The sequence below is a fragment of the Mytilus californianus genome, unplaced genomic scaffold, assembly GCF_021869535.1.
Source record: "Mytilus californianus isolate M0D057914Y unplaced genomic scaffold, xbMytCali1.0.p SCAF_56, whole genome shotgun sequence".
Lineage (NCBI taxonomy): Eukaryota > Metazoa > Mollusca > Bivalvia > Mytilida > Mytilidae > Mytilus > Mytilus californianus.
The window spans coordinates 1068270-1085154 of record NW_026262708.1 but is presented as its reverse complement, the minus strand read 5'-3'; the positions used below and the strand labels follow the sequence as shown (position 1 = coordinate 1085154).

The window sequence follows — 16885 nt, the reverse complement described above, 5'->3', positions numbered from 1 at the left end:
ATATCAAAAATTTAGACTCCTCCCTTCCTAGACCCTTGCTTTTTGCTGCTTGCTTTTCCTTAAAGCATTAAGGAGTAAAAGTAAAAAACAGTTGGCTGCTAGAGTTTGAATAACGTATGTGTAGGGTAATTTGTCTTTCTGTCAAATGTAACCTTGTGAACGACCTGTATTATTACCATTGTATTTATGAATACAATTAGAAAAAAAATAGAATTAAACAAAAAGGGAATGTATGTGTCAATGTAACATATAACATTATAAAGGGGCATAATTTATAGGTTTTATATCATTTGAATAAGGCAAACTAAAGTTAGAGAACGGAAAAAAAATTAAACAATTTTTCCATTGATAAAGGGGCACATCTGAAGAACGGTAAAAGTGACGTCATCCAAATTGGAACTTGATCTTGTGTTATGTGGTAATAAAAGCATTTTGTATAAGTTTCATTACATTTGGTTGAGACTAACTAAAGTTGGAGAATGGAGTCCAATTTTGGTACGTATAAACAGATATGGGTAAACTTACTGCTTCCTGACCAAGCAGTGGGGGCATAACTAGAATACTGAGAATTATAATGGGCCCTGGTGCAAATATATCATTGAAAGGGACATAAAACCATTTCAAGTGAATGATAGGTGAATTGTCAACTTACAATTTCCACATAATTTTGGGAAAAAAATATACAAAAATTTTGCTCACCAGACACATTATTTCTTTCACCAGTGATGATCGAACCTAAAAAGTTACATAGCCAAAACAAGTATAAAAGTTGAAAAGCATTGCATGTGGCCCAATAATTCCAAAAAGACTTTTATATACAGTGTACATGTATACATGCTGATGCTTGTGGAATCTTTCTGTTTGCGTTGAGATTAATTTCTTAACACAGAATATCTTAGCACATAATTCCCCAAGGGTGACTGGGGAATAGAAGTATGGTCACCATTGGTCTTCCTCCGACCGGCGGTAAAACCCTCGTCAAAGTGGGGCGTCCGTTTGGCTGTGCGGGATGTACAAATTTGCAGCCACGTCCGGTCAGAATGGGGACGTTAAATCCGATGCCTCGTGTAAAGAGAGTGCCACGCTCTTTGCACGTTGAGAACCCTTGCAACAACTCTTTGAGGGGTCCGTAGGTGACCTGTTGCAAGGCTAAATTTCTGTCCCTATCCAATATACCCTCATTATCCGTGGCAGTCTAAATTTCTCCGACCTTAATCCCTTAATCTATTACAGAACCTACCTATTGTATTTATTGTGAACTTGTTCTCGTCCTGAATATGCATGAAATATTTGCCACTGGACGTTAAGCAACCAACAATCAATCAATCAATCTTAGCACATAATTGAACTGAATTGTCATTAGATGCAGAGGAAAAAATATTTTAAAGTTTTCAATGGAAAGAGGACAGTAGATGGATGCCATCTGTTTTTATTAATTATTTACTTTCATTTCAATTTGGCTAAGGACCTCCTTCATTTTGTTGTTTATATCTTCCTGGCCTTCTAAGTGGCACTGATGTGCCAACTTTTTTTTATCCTGTGCAAAGAAAGCAATTATAAAAGTAAATCATTTGTGTATTAAATTATAGTTTGCAATAATAGATTAATATTCAGTATATTTTTTTTAATATTTAGGTACAATGGTTACTCTCCATGTTGGAGCACAGTGGTTTCTTGGAACCACTGAAGAGGGCAGTCAAATGTGTGGAGAGCAGTCTGTATCCCGGTCGACACAAACCAGTGACACGTCATACCTCTCCAGAGGAATTAATGGGAATACATGCCTACTTCAAGGAGAGACCTGTTTCCCTACTGACCACAACATTCCACCATGCCAGAACACCCAAAGGAAGTTACCGGGATACGTCCATCGAGAGTGAAACACAAAAGGAAAGAGGGTCAATGGTCCTTATTTAATAACTGTGTTGGATCAATTTCGCTCTTTTTTAGTTGTAGTGGTGAGGATCTTGCATTCATTAGCTGGTTTGGTTACCAAAACTTTGATACTAGTTCCAGGTGTTATTTCGTCAAAAACAGCAAGAACTTTCCAAATTGTGTTATCCCTGTGAAAGATGTTTCAGTCCCACTGTTGTATGGAGAGGAAAATGGGGTCATTTGGATTCCAAAACCTCCAGACTTGTAAATAAAATGTATGCCTTGTGTCTTGACATTCGTCAGTTACTGATTTATTTATGTTGTTTTTGTTTATCATTTTATTTGTGAATAATGGATTTTATAAATTTCAACTTAAATATTAAGAATTCGACATATTTATGTCAATTAAAAAGACAATTTAAAAACATTACTTTCGTGGTCTATAAATCACCTCGATGTAGATTATTAAATCAGAATTTTGTTAATTCGGGATGAAAATATAGATTGACTCGTGTAAATAATTTAATGTCCATTTGAATAGATGGAAATAAATCATCATAGTTAAAAATGTCAAATCTAACTTTTAATTAACTTGTGCTTTTGCTGGTCCTTGAATTTTACGATTGCATACCATGCATATATTATAATAAAACCAAGGTGTTCAATTGACACAAGTTGTCGATCCCAACATAATTAATTTTATGACCGGATGTAGAACAAAAACATCGTAGTATTGTAATCCTATAATAAATAGGTGAATTTCTTTTCAATAACAATGTGTACCGGTAATGTTTGCGATGTTGCAAAAAGTCGCTGGAATTGTGCTTCTGATCAAAATAATAGTTATATTAATATATTGCACATGTTTTGTATCGTTTTCTTTGTAAATTTAAAACCAGAATTTAATTGGCCTTTTTTGTATTGGTTTTTTTTCTCGGAAATACAATAAAATTGTGAATGGAAATGGGGAATGTGTCAAAGAGACAACAACCCGACCACAGAACAGACAACAACAGAAGGTCACCAATAGGTTGTTTGAATAATTTTATTGTGGTTTTCGATTGAATCGACTCAAAATGCAGAATGGTAGGAATATCTTAGCACATAATTCCCCAAGGGTGACTGGGGAATAGAAGTATGGTCACCATTGGTCTTCCTCCGACCGGCGGTAAAACCCTCGTCAAAGTGGGGCGTCCGTTTGGCTGTGCGGGATGTACAAATTTGCAGCCACGTCCGGTCAGAATGGGGACGTTAAATCCGATGCCTCGTGTAAAGAGAGTGCAACGCTCTTTGCACGTTGAGAACCCTTGCAACAACTCTTTGAGGGGTCCGTAGGTGACCTGTTGCAAGGCTAAATTTCTGTCCCTATCCAATATACCCTCATTATCCGTGGCAGTCTAAATTTCTCCGACCTTAATCCCTTAATCTATTACAGAACCTACCTATTGTATTTATTGTGAACTTGTTCTCGTCCTGAATATGCATGAAATATTTGCCACTGGACGTTAAGCAACCAACAATCAATCAATCAATCTTAGCACATAATTGAACTGAATTGTCATTAGATGCAGAGGAAAAAATATTTTAAAGTTTTCAATGGAAAGAGGACAGTAGATGGATGCCATCTGTTTTTATTAATTATTTACTTTCATTTCAATTTGGCTAAGGACCTCCTTCATTTTGTTGTTTATATCTTCCTGGCCTTCTAAGTGGCACTGATGTGCCAACTTTTTTTTATCCTGTGCAAAGAAAGCAATTATAAAAGTAAATCATTTGTGTATTAAATTATAGTTTGCAATAATAGATTAATATTCAGTATATTTTTTTTAATATTTAGGTACAATGGTTACTCTCCATGTTGGAGCACAGTGGTTTCTTGGAACCACTGAAGAGGGCAGTCAAATGTGTGGAGAGCAGTCTGTATCCCGGTCGACACAAACCAGTGACACGTCATACCTCTCCAGAGGAATTAATGGGAATACATGCCTACTTCAAGGAGAGACCTGTTTCCCTACTGACCACAACATTCCACCATGCCAGAACACCCAAAGGAAGTTACCGGGATACGTCCATCGAGAGTGAAACACAAAAGGAAAGAGGGTCAATGGTCCTTATTTAATAACTGTGTTGGATCAATTTCGCTCTTTTTTAGTTGTAGTGGTGAGGATCTTGCATTCATTAGCTGGTTTGGTTACCAAATCTTTGATACTAGTTCCAGGTGTTATTTCGTCAAAAAACAGCAAGAACTTTCCAAATTGTGTTATCCCTGTGAAAGATGTTTCAGTCCCACTGTTGTATGGAGAGGAAAATGGGGTCATTTGGATTCCAAAACCTCCAGACTTGTAAATAAAATGTATGCCTTGTGTCTTGACATTCGTTAGTTACTGATTTATTTATGTTGTTTTTGTTTATCATTTTATTTGTGAATAATGGATTTTATAAATTTCAACTTAAATATTAAGAATTCGACATATTTATGTCAATTAAAAAGACAACTTAAAAACATTACTTTCGTGGTCTATAAATCACCTCGATGTAGATTATTAAATCAGAATTTTGTTAATTCGGGATGAAAATATAGATTGACTCGTGTAAATAATTTAATGTCCATTTGAATAGATGGAAATAAATCATCATAGTTAAAAATGTCAAATCTAACTTTTAATTAACTTGTGCTTTTGCTGGTCCTTGAATTTTACGATTGCATACCATGCATATATTATAATAAAACCAAGGTGTTCAATTGACACAAGTTGTCGATCCCAACATAATTAATTTTATGACCGGATGTAGAACAAAAACATCGTAGTATTGTAATCCTATAATAAATAGGTGAATTTCTTTTCAATAACAATGTGTACCGGTAATGTTTGCGATGTTGCAAAAAGTCGCTGGAATTGTGCTTCTGATCAAAATAATAGTTATATTAATATATTGCACATGTTTTGTATCGTTTTCTTTGTAAATTTAAAACCAGAATTTAATTGGCCTTTTTTGTATTGGTTTTTTTTCTCGGAAATACAATAAAATTGTGAATGGAAATGGGGAATGTGTCAAAGAGACAACAACCCGACCACAGAACAGACAACAACAGAAGGTCACCAATAGGTTGTTTGAATAATTTTATTGTGGTTTTCGATTGAATCGACTCAAAATGCAGAATGGTAGGAATATCTTAGCACATAATTCCCCAAGGGTGACTGGGGAATAGAAGTATGGTCACCATTGGTCTTCCTCCGACCGGCGGTAAAACCCTCGTCAAAGTGGGGCGTCCGTTTGGCTGTGCGGGATGTACAAATTTGCAGCCACGTCCGGTCAGAATGGGGACGTTAAATCCGATGCCTCGTGTAAAGAGAGTGCAACGCTCTTTGCACGTTGAGAACCCTTGCAACAACTCTTTGAGGGGTCCGTAGGTGACCTGTTGCAAGGCTAAATTTCTGTCCCTATCCAATATACCCTCATTATCCGTGGCAGTCTAAATTTCTCCGACCTTAATCCCTTAATCTATTACAGAACCTACCTATTGTATTTATTGTGAACTTGTTCTCGTCCTGAATATGCATGAAATATTTGCCACTGGACGTTAAGCAACCAACAATCAATCAATCAATCTTAGCACATAATTGAACTGAATTGTCATTAGATGCAGAGGAAAAAATATTTTAAAGTTTTCAATGGAAAGAGGACAGTAGATGGATGCCATCTGTTTTTATTAATTATTTACTTTCATTTCAATTTGGCTAAGGACCTCCTTCATTTTGTTGTTTATATCTTCCTGGCCTTCTAAGTGGCACTGATGTGCCAACTTTTTTTTATCCTGTGCAAAGAAAGCAATTATAAAAGTAAATCATTTGTGTATTAAATTATAGTTTGCAATAATAGATTAATATTCAGTATATTTTTTTTAATATTTAGGTACAATGGTTACTCTCCATGTTGGAGCACAGTGGTTTCTTGGAACCACTGAAGAGGGCAGTCAAATGTGTGGAGAGCAGTCTGTATCCCGGTCGACACAAACCAGTGACACGTCATACCTCTCCAGAGGAATTAATGGGAATACATGCCTACTTCAAGGAGAGACCTGTTTCCCTACTGACCACAACATTCCACCATGCCAGAACACCCAAAGGAAGTTACCGGGATACGTCCATCGAGAGTGAAACACAAAAGGAAAGAGGGTCAATGGTCCTTATTTAATAACTGTGTTGGATCAATTTCGCTCTTTTTTAGTTGTAGTGGTGAGGATCTTGCATTCATTAGCTGGTTTGGTTACCAAAACTTTGATACTAGTTCCAGGTGTTATTTCGTCAAAAAACAGCAAGAACTTTCCAAATTGTGTTATCCCTGTGAAAGATGTTTCAGTCCCACTGTTGTATGGAGAGGAAAATGGGGTCATTTGGATTCCAAAACCTCCAGACTTGTAAATAAAATGTATGCCTTGTGTCTTGACATTCGTCAGTTACTGATTTATTTATGTTGTTTTTGTTTATCATTTTATTTGTGAATAATGGATTTTATAAATTTCAACTTAAATATTAAGAATTCGACATATTTATGTCAATTAAAAAGACAACTTAAAAACATTACTTTCGTGGTCTATAAATCACCTCGATGTAGATTATTAAATCAGAATTTTGTTAATTCGGGATGAAAATATAGATTGACTCGTGTAAATAATTTAATGTCCATTTGAATAGATGGAAATAAATCATCATAGTTAAAAATGTCAAATCTAACTTTTAATTAACTTGTGCTTTTGCTGGTCCTTGAATTTTACGATTGCATACCATGCATATATTATAATAAAACCAAGGTGTTCAATTGACACAAGTTGTCGATCCCAACATAATTAATTTTATGACCGGATGTAGAACAAAAACATCGTAGTATTGTAATCCTATAATAAATAGGTGAATTTCTTTTCAATAACAATGTGTACCGGTAATGTTTGCGATGTTGCAAAAAGTCGCTGGAATTGTGCTTCTGATCAAAATAATAGTCATATTAATATATTGCACATGTTTTGTATCGTTTTCTTTGTAAATTTAAAACCAGAATTTAATTGGCCTTTTTTGTATTGGTTTTTTTTCTCGGAAATACAATAAAATTGTGAATGGAAATGGGGAATGTGTCAAAGAGACAACAACCCGACCACAGAACAGACAACAACAGAAGGTCACCAATAGGTTGTTTGAATAATTTTATTGTGGTTTTCGATTGAATCGACTCAAAATGCAGAATGGTAGGAATATCTTAGCACATAATTCCCCAAGGGTGACTGGGGAATAGAAGTATGGTCACCATTGGTCTTCCTCCGACCGGCGGTAAAACCCTCGTCAAAGTGGGGCGTCCGTTTGGCTGTGCGGGATGTACAAATTTGCAGCCACGTCCGGTCAGAATGGGGACGTTAAATCCGATGCCTCGTGTAAAGAGAGTGCAACGCTCTTTGCACGTTGAGAACCCTTGCAACAACTCTTTGAGGGGTCCGTAGGTGACCTGTTGCAAGGCTAAATTTCTGTCCCTATCCAATATACCCTCATTATCCGTGGCAGTCTAAATTTCTCCGACCTTAATCCCTTAATCTATTACAGAACCTACCTATTGTATTTATTGTGAACTTGTTCTCGTCCTGAATATGCATGAAATATTTGCCACTGGACGTTAAGCAACCAACAATCAATCAATCAATCTTAGCACATAATTGAACTGAATTGTCATTAGATGCAGAGGAAAAAATATTTTAAAGTTTTCAATGGAAAGAGGACAGTAGATGGATGCCATCTGTTTTTATTAATTATTTACTTTCATTTCAATTTGGCTAAGGACCTCCTTCATTTTGTTGTTTATATCTTCCTGGCCTTCTAAGTGGCACTGATGTGCCAACTTTTTTTTATCCTGTGCAAAGAAAGCAATTATAAAAGTAAATCATTTGTGTATTAAATTATAGTTTGCAATAATAGATTAATATTCAGTATATTTTTTTTAATATTTAGGTACAATGGTTACTCTCCATGTTGGAGCACAGTGGTTTCTTGGAACCACTGAAGAGGGCAGTCAAATGTGTGGAGAGCAGTCTGTATCCCGGTCGACACAAACCAGTGACACGTCATACCTCTCCAGAGGAATTAATGGGAATACATGCCTACTTCAAGGAGAGACCTGTTTCCCTACTGACCACAACATTCCACCATGCCAGAACACCCAAAGGAAGTTACCGGGATACGTCCATCGAGAGTGAAACACAAAAGGAAAGAGGGTCAATGGTCCTTATTTAATAACTGTGTTGGATCAATTTCGCTCTTTTTTAGTTGTAGTGGTGAGGATCTTGCATTCATTAGCTGGTTTGGTTACCAAAACTTTGATACTAGTTCCAGGTGTTATTTCGTCAAAAAACAGCAAGAACTTTCCAAATTGTGTTATCCCTGTGAAAGATGTTTCAGTCCCACTGTTGTATGGAGAGGAAAATGGGGTCATTTGGATTCCAAAACCTCCAGACTTGTAAATAAAATGTATGCCTTGTGTCTTGACATTCGTCAGTTACTGATTTATTTATGTTGTTTTTGTTTATCATTTTATTTGTGAATAATGGATTTTATAAATTTCAACTTAAATATTAAGAATTCGACATATTTATGTCAATTAAAAAGACAACTTAAAAACATTACTTTCGTGGTCTATAAATCACCTCGATGTAGATTATTAAATCAGAATTTTGTTAATTCGGGATGAAAATATAGATTGACTCGTGTAAATAATTTAATGTCCATTTGAATAGATGGAAATAAATCATCATAGTTAAAAATGTCAAATCTAACTTTTAATTAACTTGTGCTTTTGCTGGTCCTTGAATTTTACGATTGCATACCATGCATATATTATAATAAAACCAAGGTGTTCAATTGACACAAGTTGTCGATCCCAACATAATTAATTTTATGACCGGATGTAGAACAAAAACATCGTAGTATTGTAATCCTATAATAAATAGGTGAATTTCTTTTCAATAACAATGTGTACCGGTAATGTTTGCGATGTTGCAAAAAGTCGCTGGAATTGTGCTTCTGATCAAAATAATAGTCATATTAATATATTGCACATGTTTTGTATCGTTTTCTTTGTAAATTTAAAACCAGAATTTAATTGGCCTTTTTTGTATTGGTTTTTTTTCTCGGAAATACAATAAAATTGTGAATGGAAATGGGGAATGTGTCAAAGAGACAACAACCCGACCACAGAACAGACAACAACAGAAGGTCACCAATAGGTTGTTTGAATAATTTTATTGTGGTTTTCGATTGAATCGACTCAAAATGCAGAATGGTAGGAATATGGATGAGAATATGATTTTTTCCACCAAAATTCGTAATCAAAACCAACTGAAAAAGCTTAATTATCAACACCAACAATAAAGAGATTGAAACTTGTCCTGAATATACGAAACTTGCCACTGGACGTCAAACAATCATCTATCCATTAACAAAGTCTATATTTTTATTAACTAGAAAAAAACGATGTATGGTTATATCATAATTTATTTTACCTCTAAAAATCAAATATTTAATCATCAATATTAAAATTACACAATAAAAAATCATCAATTGTCATCAATACACAAATGTCATTTACTTCTTCTGTTGGATGGGCCTACGAAGAAACTGGTTGATTTTCTCAATCACCATAGCGGTGTATGCTGATTCCGAAGTCACACTTGGGTAGAATGCAGTTACATAGCGTCGTAGATATTGTTTTCTTGTGTCGTCTAGTGGTCTTTTGCTCAACTTTCCACCGCCTCTATAGGAAAAATACACCCTAAGGTTGTCTGTAGTAAAGAGTTCTTGAAACAAATACTTCAATAACGAAACGGCAAAAGCTCCAGGTGTGGTCGAGCTGCTTGGTTCAGGTCATTTTCTGACACACGAACTCCATCTGGAATGTCCGCGAATAGGTGCATAGGTACAGATCTTATTGTTGTAGGTGCTGTTGGAGTTGTAGGCAGAATTAAAGGCATTACTGGTGGAATTGACGGAGTAACTGGTGTATCTGGCCTTTCATCTCTGGTAGGAGTATCAAAGTCTGGGAGCTTGCGTTGATGGCAAGTTGGAGTTCTTGGCGTAGTTGGAGTTGGAGGTGCCGTCAAACGGAATGATTGCTGTCTTTGCATGGCCACCAGGTAGTCGATTTTCTGTTGTTGAGAAAGAATAATACGTTCCATCTCTGTTTGCCTTGCGTTGTTTATCTCCAACTGTTTATAAATTGCGGCCATAGTTTTCTGTATTGTAAATGCAGTTGGTTCAGTTTCTGTTGGACTAGTCTGATTGCATTTGATTGTTGGTTGCTTAACGTCCAGTGGCAAATATTTCATGCATATTCAGGACGAGAACAAGTTCACAATAAATACAATAGGTAGGTTCGGTAATAGATTAAGGGATTAAGGTTGGAGAAATTTAGACTGCCACGGGAAATGAGGGTATATTGGATAGGGACAGAAATTTAGCCTTGCAACAGGTCACCTACGGACCCCCTCAAAGAGTTGTTGCAAGGGTTCTTAACGTGCAAAGAGCGTGGCACTCTCTTTACACGAGGCATCGGATTTAACGTCCCCATTCTGACCGGACGTCTGATTGCATTTGTCATTTGGAGATGGTGTTGGTACAATTGGTGACGGCGCTTCTAGGTGCAACGTGGTAACCATGTGCTGTAAGCAGACACGGCGAGGAGGCTGCGAACAATCATTTTCCAGTCCAAACGGATGATTAGCAGCCGTGAATAGTAATGATAGACAATAATACTAATACAAGGCTAGTATTTAAACACATTTTGACTTTTCTTTTTCGTCTTGTTTTATGTTTGTTTTGTTTTGTTTCTTTGGAAAAAGGGGGGGTGGGGGGATATTTTTTTTTCAACACATTTTACAAAACCTGAACCATTCTAATTTTACGTCGCTTGTATTGCATATTTTGTTTGAATTCAATTATAATAGTATATTTTTCTTTAAAGGAAAGTATTAATTGGTTGAGTAAATAAATTATTTATACTTAACTCTTACTATATTGCATTACAATTTTTATTAAGTTATGTGAATTCAAGTGTACAGAATATCCTGCACAGTACCTCAAACTATTTTTTATAAACAAAGGGAATTAACCCTTATCAGGTATCTATAATGATCTATAATGACAATATTTCATGAAGTTAGTTTTCGAGCGAATCTGTGTCGTATTTGTGCAAGTAAATATGTATTCGAATTTATAGTCTGATTAATTGACAACAATGGATCGTGAATAACGCAACCATTACGTTCGTCAGTGTAAATTTTTAAGCAGAAATTGAAAGTTTAACTGACTGCATGATGATGTGAACAGTGAATAAATCTAACGATAGGGCGCTTGGTTCATTTAATGCTGGACCTTGCCGCCTTTGACGCACTGGCGCCTCGTCAATTCGTAACACATTTACATAAACTGGACATTGTTGTAAAGATAATATGTTGTAGATATCGGGGAGCGATGGATCCTTGAAAAATATGTGAACATGGGGTATCTTTTCCGGGGGAAACTCAAATTTTGTTGATTTTCTTCAAAATTAGACACCTTTTTGACGAAATTGGATTAGGATACCTACAAAATTTTACTGTTCTCAACTTCAGGATGATGCATGCTAAATTTTGATGTCTGTTTACGTTAAATAGCTATAGGTACCGATAAAATATTAAATTGTTGCATATGATAACGTTATGGATAATATTACCGATTTTCACATTGTTATGAATATAGATACAAAAAGGTAAAGTTCATAACTTTTAGCCTAGTTTGAAGAACTAAAATTCAAGTTTCCTGTGATATTTTATTTTTAGCTGACATTGAATGAAAAAGGTTTTTTTTGTAATTTTTACCAACGTCGATAACAACAATTATGCATTACGGCAGATATGAGTTTATTGACGTGACGTTCCCACAGAGTCCCTACATATGTGTCAAGTATGTAGTTGTCAGCTTTTTTTTGTAGCACATACTGCTCTATGCCAGTTGATTCCCCTTTTGCCAAACCAATCTGTTTGGCCCTCCCTAAGTTCCCGAGGGAGAAACTTTATGGCCCAGTCTGCAACCAAAAACATTTCTCCTTCCCTCAGATTTGCTGTGATATCTGCTCGAGCACTGTCTTGAACTTTTGCTCGCAATATATGGGGCAATATGCGTAATAGATTCTACATAGGCGGTAATGTTAACGTTTTCTTCTGTTGCTCAGGCCATATCGTAAACTTGGATATTTATGATGGCTCATTTTGAAGCTGAGACACTTGCACATGTGTGGTGCGATTTTCGGGGTGGCAAGTGTGATTCGTTTTCCCGTCAAGTGCCCAACCCCGAACGATAGTGAAAAATGTCACTCTCCTCAGGAAATAATCCCTAAATTCTGACCATAAAAATCATTAAAAAATATGTCCTTTGTAATTATTTGTTCAGGTTTATTTTTTTATACTTTTTTTCACATCACATCGGCTCTATAAAACACCAGTCCTAGTTCATTTATGTCAATTTTTAAAATCACATCTTCCACGATTGTATGGCGGACTAATTTTTTAATGAGAGTCATAAATCTGTGTTCCTCATCTCAAGGTCCATTAGGGATATTGACCCATATTAGATCAGCTTATGTCAGATTCCACTTATATTGCAGTTTGTATCCCTTTAGTACACATTTCTGAACAATTCTGTGAAGTTTTAGCCATATCTGAAATAAAATAAGCTTATTTTAATACTTTTAGGTAGCAATGTTTATAACTGTTCAATATCCTTTTTAAGGAAGAAAAAAACACAATAAGCATATGTTATAAATTTACATTTTAAACATTTGTTTTAACTTTTATTGGTATAACTGCAATTCATAAGCCTCTTCTACCTTACAGACTTTCTACAAATCCTCATTTTTTGTTGATAAATCATGTAAATATAGTGTTTTTCACTTAAAAACTATCAGATTTAAGAAATTTGTCCATCCTGATAGTCTTGTTTTCTATTATATTTTTTGTTTATTGAATAAATATCTCTAATATATGTTCATTACTGTAAAGATTAGTCACAGACCTTTCCAAAACTAGTCTTGTTTTCAAAATCCATCAAGGAATAAGAATTTTAGAGGTTTTTTTTGTATGTGTGTTGAAAGCGGGATAATGGGTTATTTCTTTGGTGAAGAGTACATTGTGTCGTCATTGTTTTTGTGACGTCATTGCATTATGACATCATAATTTAGAGTTGTACACATCTTACAGAGTGTATTGACATTGAAACATACCACACACAGCATCATACATGCAAATTAACACACATGTATTGCATAAAAATTTATTTTTCCTATCATGCACACATTCATTGATACAATATACAAGGAAATAAAATAAAATAAAATCATGTCCATATTTACTTCCATTTGCAACTATTTCAGTTCTGTTAGCTTTTTATTTTACTTTTGATATCCTAATTTTATAATTTTGTAGTTTTTGTTTGATTTGTTTGGTTTTTATATTGAAGATTTCTTTTAAAGCATGCTTACTTTAGTTGGTTCATGTGGTTTGAATGTCCCAATTTCCTGACACAGTTAAAAATACATTTGTAAACAACAAGAGTTACTCCCCCTCCTATGTCAATAAAAGGTAAACACTCGTGAAACAAGCCGTAAAATGTGTTACCTCAGGTTAATATAAACATGCATGTTTGTTTCAGTGTCTTGGAGGGTGAGAGGGAGGGCGTTTATCCCATTTTCATTTTTTTACTAATTTAGCAGTGTAAGAAACTTGTATTTGAGTAAATGATTCATGCATAGTGAAGTGTGCAATATGTCACCTCGGAGACTTAAATTTTAGAATTAAAAATAGAACAAACCACAGTTTAAGATGCAACATGCAGTTAGGATATGTTGTGCCATGCAGTTCATGAGTGGTGCATTTTTGTGAAGTTACACAGACCTTACGGTGGTTATTTAAATCATGGGGCTCAAAAATTATATGGTCAGCATTAACACACAAGGCATTATGGCAGAGGTGCGAGGCATCTAAATTTCTATCAATGTCAATTGTTTTTAACTGTAACATTTTTGCCAAGCGTGCAACATTCATTTTTGTCCTTTTTCCATTTGGATAAGCCACATTTAGCATCCCTAAAATATAATTTCTCTTCCTCTGAATGGCCCCTGTCCAGATTTTACATGACCCATTTTCTGCATCAATGCTATTTAACAACAAAAAATTAGTATACTTTTGATAAAAATCACAAGTTTGGGAAGCCATTTTGTATTGTTTTGATTAATTAGCACTAAAAAAGTGTAACTGACCTTGATTTCAGCAGCTATCATCCTAAATTGTGGTCACTGAGCCATGAAACACTCCATCACCTTTGAAATTCAAGGCCACAATTTGGGGCAATATGCGTAATAGATTCTACATAGGCGGTAATGTTAACGTTTTCTTCTGTTGCTCAGGCCATATCGTAAACTTGGATATTTATGATGGCTCATTTTGAAGCTGAGACACTTGCACATGTGTGGTGCGATTTTCGGGGTGGCAAGTGTGATTCGTTTTCCCGTCAAGTGCCCAACCCCGAACGATAGTGAAAAATGTCACTCTCCTCAGGAAATAATCCCTAAATTCTGACCATAAAAATCATTAAAAAATATGTCCTTTGTAATTATTTGTTCAGGTTTATTTTTTTATACTTTTTTTCACATCACATCAGCTCTATAAAACACCAGTCCTAGTTCATTTATGTCAATTTTTAAAATCACATCTTCCACGATTGTATGGCGGACTAATTTTTTAATGAGAGTCATAAATCTGTGTTCCTCATCTCAAGGTCCATTAGGGATATTGACCCATATGGGACGTCAACTCCTTAATTGCATTCACAGATTTCTCAACTCAAAAATATAAACAGAATTTTCATTCAAAAAGCATTTTAAAACTGTAAACATTACAAAAATTAATTGTAGATTTCTCTTTCACAAATTGATTAAACATAGTGGTCCATACATAAATTCATGATAACACTCTTGATTTAAATATATTTATGATAACACTCTTAAACAAAACAATTATTTTCATTCTAGTACAACACTGATCATTTTGGTTTATACATGTTATATACATCATGCTGTAACAGGTATGCCACTTCTTGTATTATTTAAGAATGTGTTGCCTTTGTTAACATCCAGTGTTATCTTTCTTACAGACAGTTTGTCATCAAGTCATCAATGTTGATTATGAACTGTTGAGTATATATAGAGATATAAACAATCCTATTTTAGTCTGGTGTAGAAATGTGACATAATTTTTCTGTCACGATTTACTAATACTTAAGTATGATTCATAAACACGGGATATATTTCTAAACATAAACAAACAATAATATAAAAAGAATCAATATAAACATAATATTATTCTAAGCACCTTCCTACAGCGATATTTCTTTCATACTTTTGATGATAAATTCAATATTAAGTCTTACATTTGCTAGACGTGCTGGAGTAAATAACACAACCTTTGGACAACTCTTTAGACTGCTAGATGATAGCGATATCAATGCAGGACTGACAAATCGTGAATTAAATATTCAACAATATCTTTCATTTCTAATTGGGATTCTAATGTTTGCATCGTTGTTCATGTTCATAGATTTGGGATGACATGACGTCATATTTACCATAGATTTGGACTCTGCCGTAGATCTGGGACCCACCATAGATTTGAGTCCTACATATAAATTAATTTTATATAACTTTGCACTCTTGTTTCTGGATGAGTGAGAAACATTATATTCATATTTATCACATGAATTCTTTTTGAGATTAAAGTCAGATGAGAAATCCATTCTATATTAATGGCACTTGGTTTTAAATATTCCACATCTTTTCTTTATCAACGTACTCATGATTATCCTGCACAAAGGGTGACTTGTGAATGCCTCTTTCCCCTTTTGCCCCTTTAAACTGTATTTGGCCCATAACTGATTGGTGCCACACTTTTTCATCATCCTTCTTATACAGTCTGAATGGCTGTGACCACCTTGTGACACCAAATACTGGACCTACAAAATCACTTTGTTATTTATTTATTTTCCGTGAAATTAAATATTTGGGACCAATTAAATTTTCTAAGATAACTTACACAACTGTACATAAACAGACTCTTTCAATTTGTATCTCCAATTATGCTCTATGATTGATTGATTGATTGTTGGTTGCTTAACGTCCAGTGGCAAATATTTCATGCATATTCAGGACGACAACAAATTAACAATAAATACAATAGGTAGGTTCTGTAATAGAGATGTCTGGGATTGAGGTCGGAGAAATTTAGACTGCCACGGGAAATGAGGGTATATTGGATAGGGACAGAAATTTAGCCTTGCAACAGGTCACCTACGGACCCCTCAAAGAGTTGTTGCAAGGGTTCTTAACGTGCAAAGAGCGTGGCACTCTCTTTACACGAGGCATCGGATTTAACGTCCCCATTCTGACCGGACGTGGCTGCAAATTTGTACATCCCGCACAGCCAAACGGACGCCCCACTTTAGCACGGGTTTTACTGCCGGTCGGAGGAAGACCAATGGTGACCATACTTCTATTCCCCAGTCATCCTTGGGGACATCTAATATTAGAGAATATGTTTTTAATATTTTGAAAAATGAATGGAGTAAGAGTGATGGTAACAAATTACATGAAATTAAACCTAATTTAGGTAAACCTTTTAATAATATTATGTGCAGAAAAGTTCAATGTGTTATTTCTAGATGCCGAATTGGTCATACTAGAGTGACACACGAGTTTCTTTTAAAAAATGATGATGAACCACAATGTGTACCTTGTAACTGCAAGTATACTATTAAATATGTTTTAATTAATTGTAATGACTTTGCTGGTATTTGTAACAAGCATTTCAATGTCAATAATATGTATGATTTATTTAATAATGTTCCATTTACAAATATTGTTTCATTTTTAAAAGAAATTGGAATATATT

General features: G+C 35.0%; 1 long non-coding RNA gene across 1 annotated transcript; it reads right to left on the bottom strand.

The window, feature by feature from the left end:
* Nucleotides 1-12319: 12319 nt before the first annotated feature.
* On the bottom strand, nucleotides 12320-14739 carry LOC127703925 (uncharacterized). Its single transcript, XR_007983128.1, has 2 exons — nucleotides 14203-14739; nucleotides 12320-12606 (listed from the first exon to the last, which is right to left on the bottom strand). It is a non-coding gene; the product is annotated as an uncharacterized LOC127703925 (long non-coding RNA).
* Nucleotides 14740-16885: the final 2146 nt, after the last annotated feature.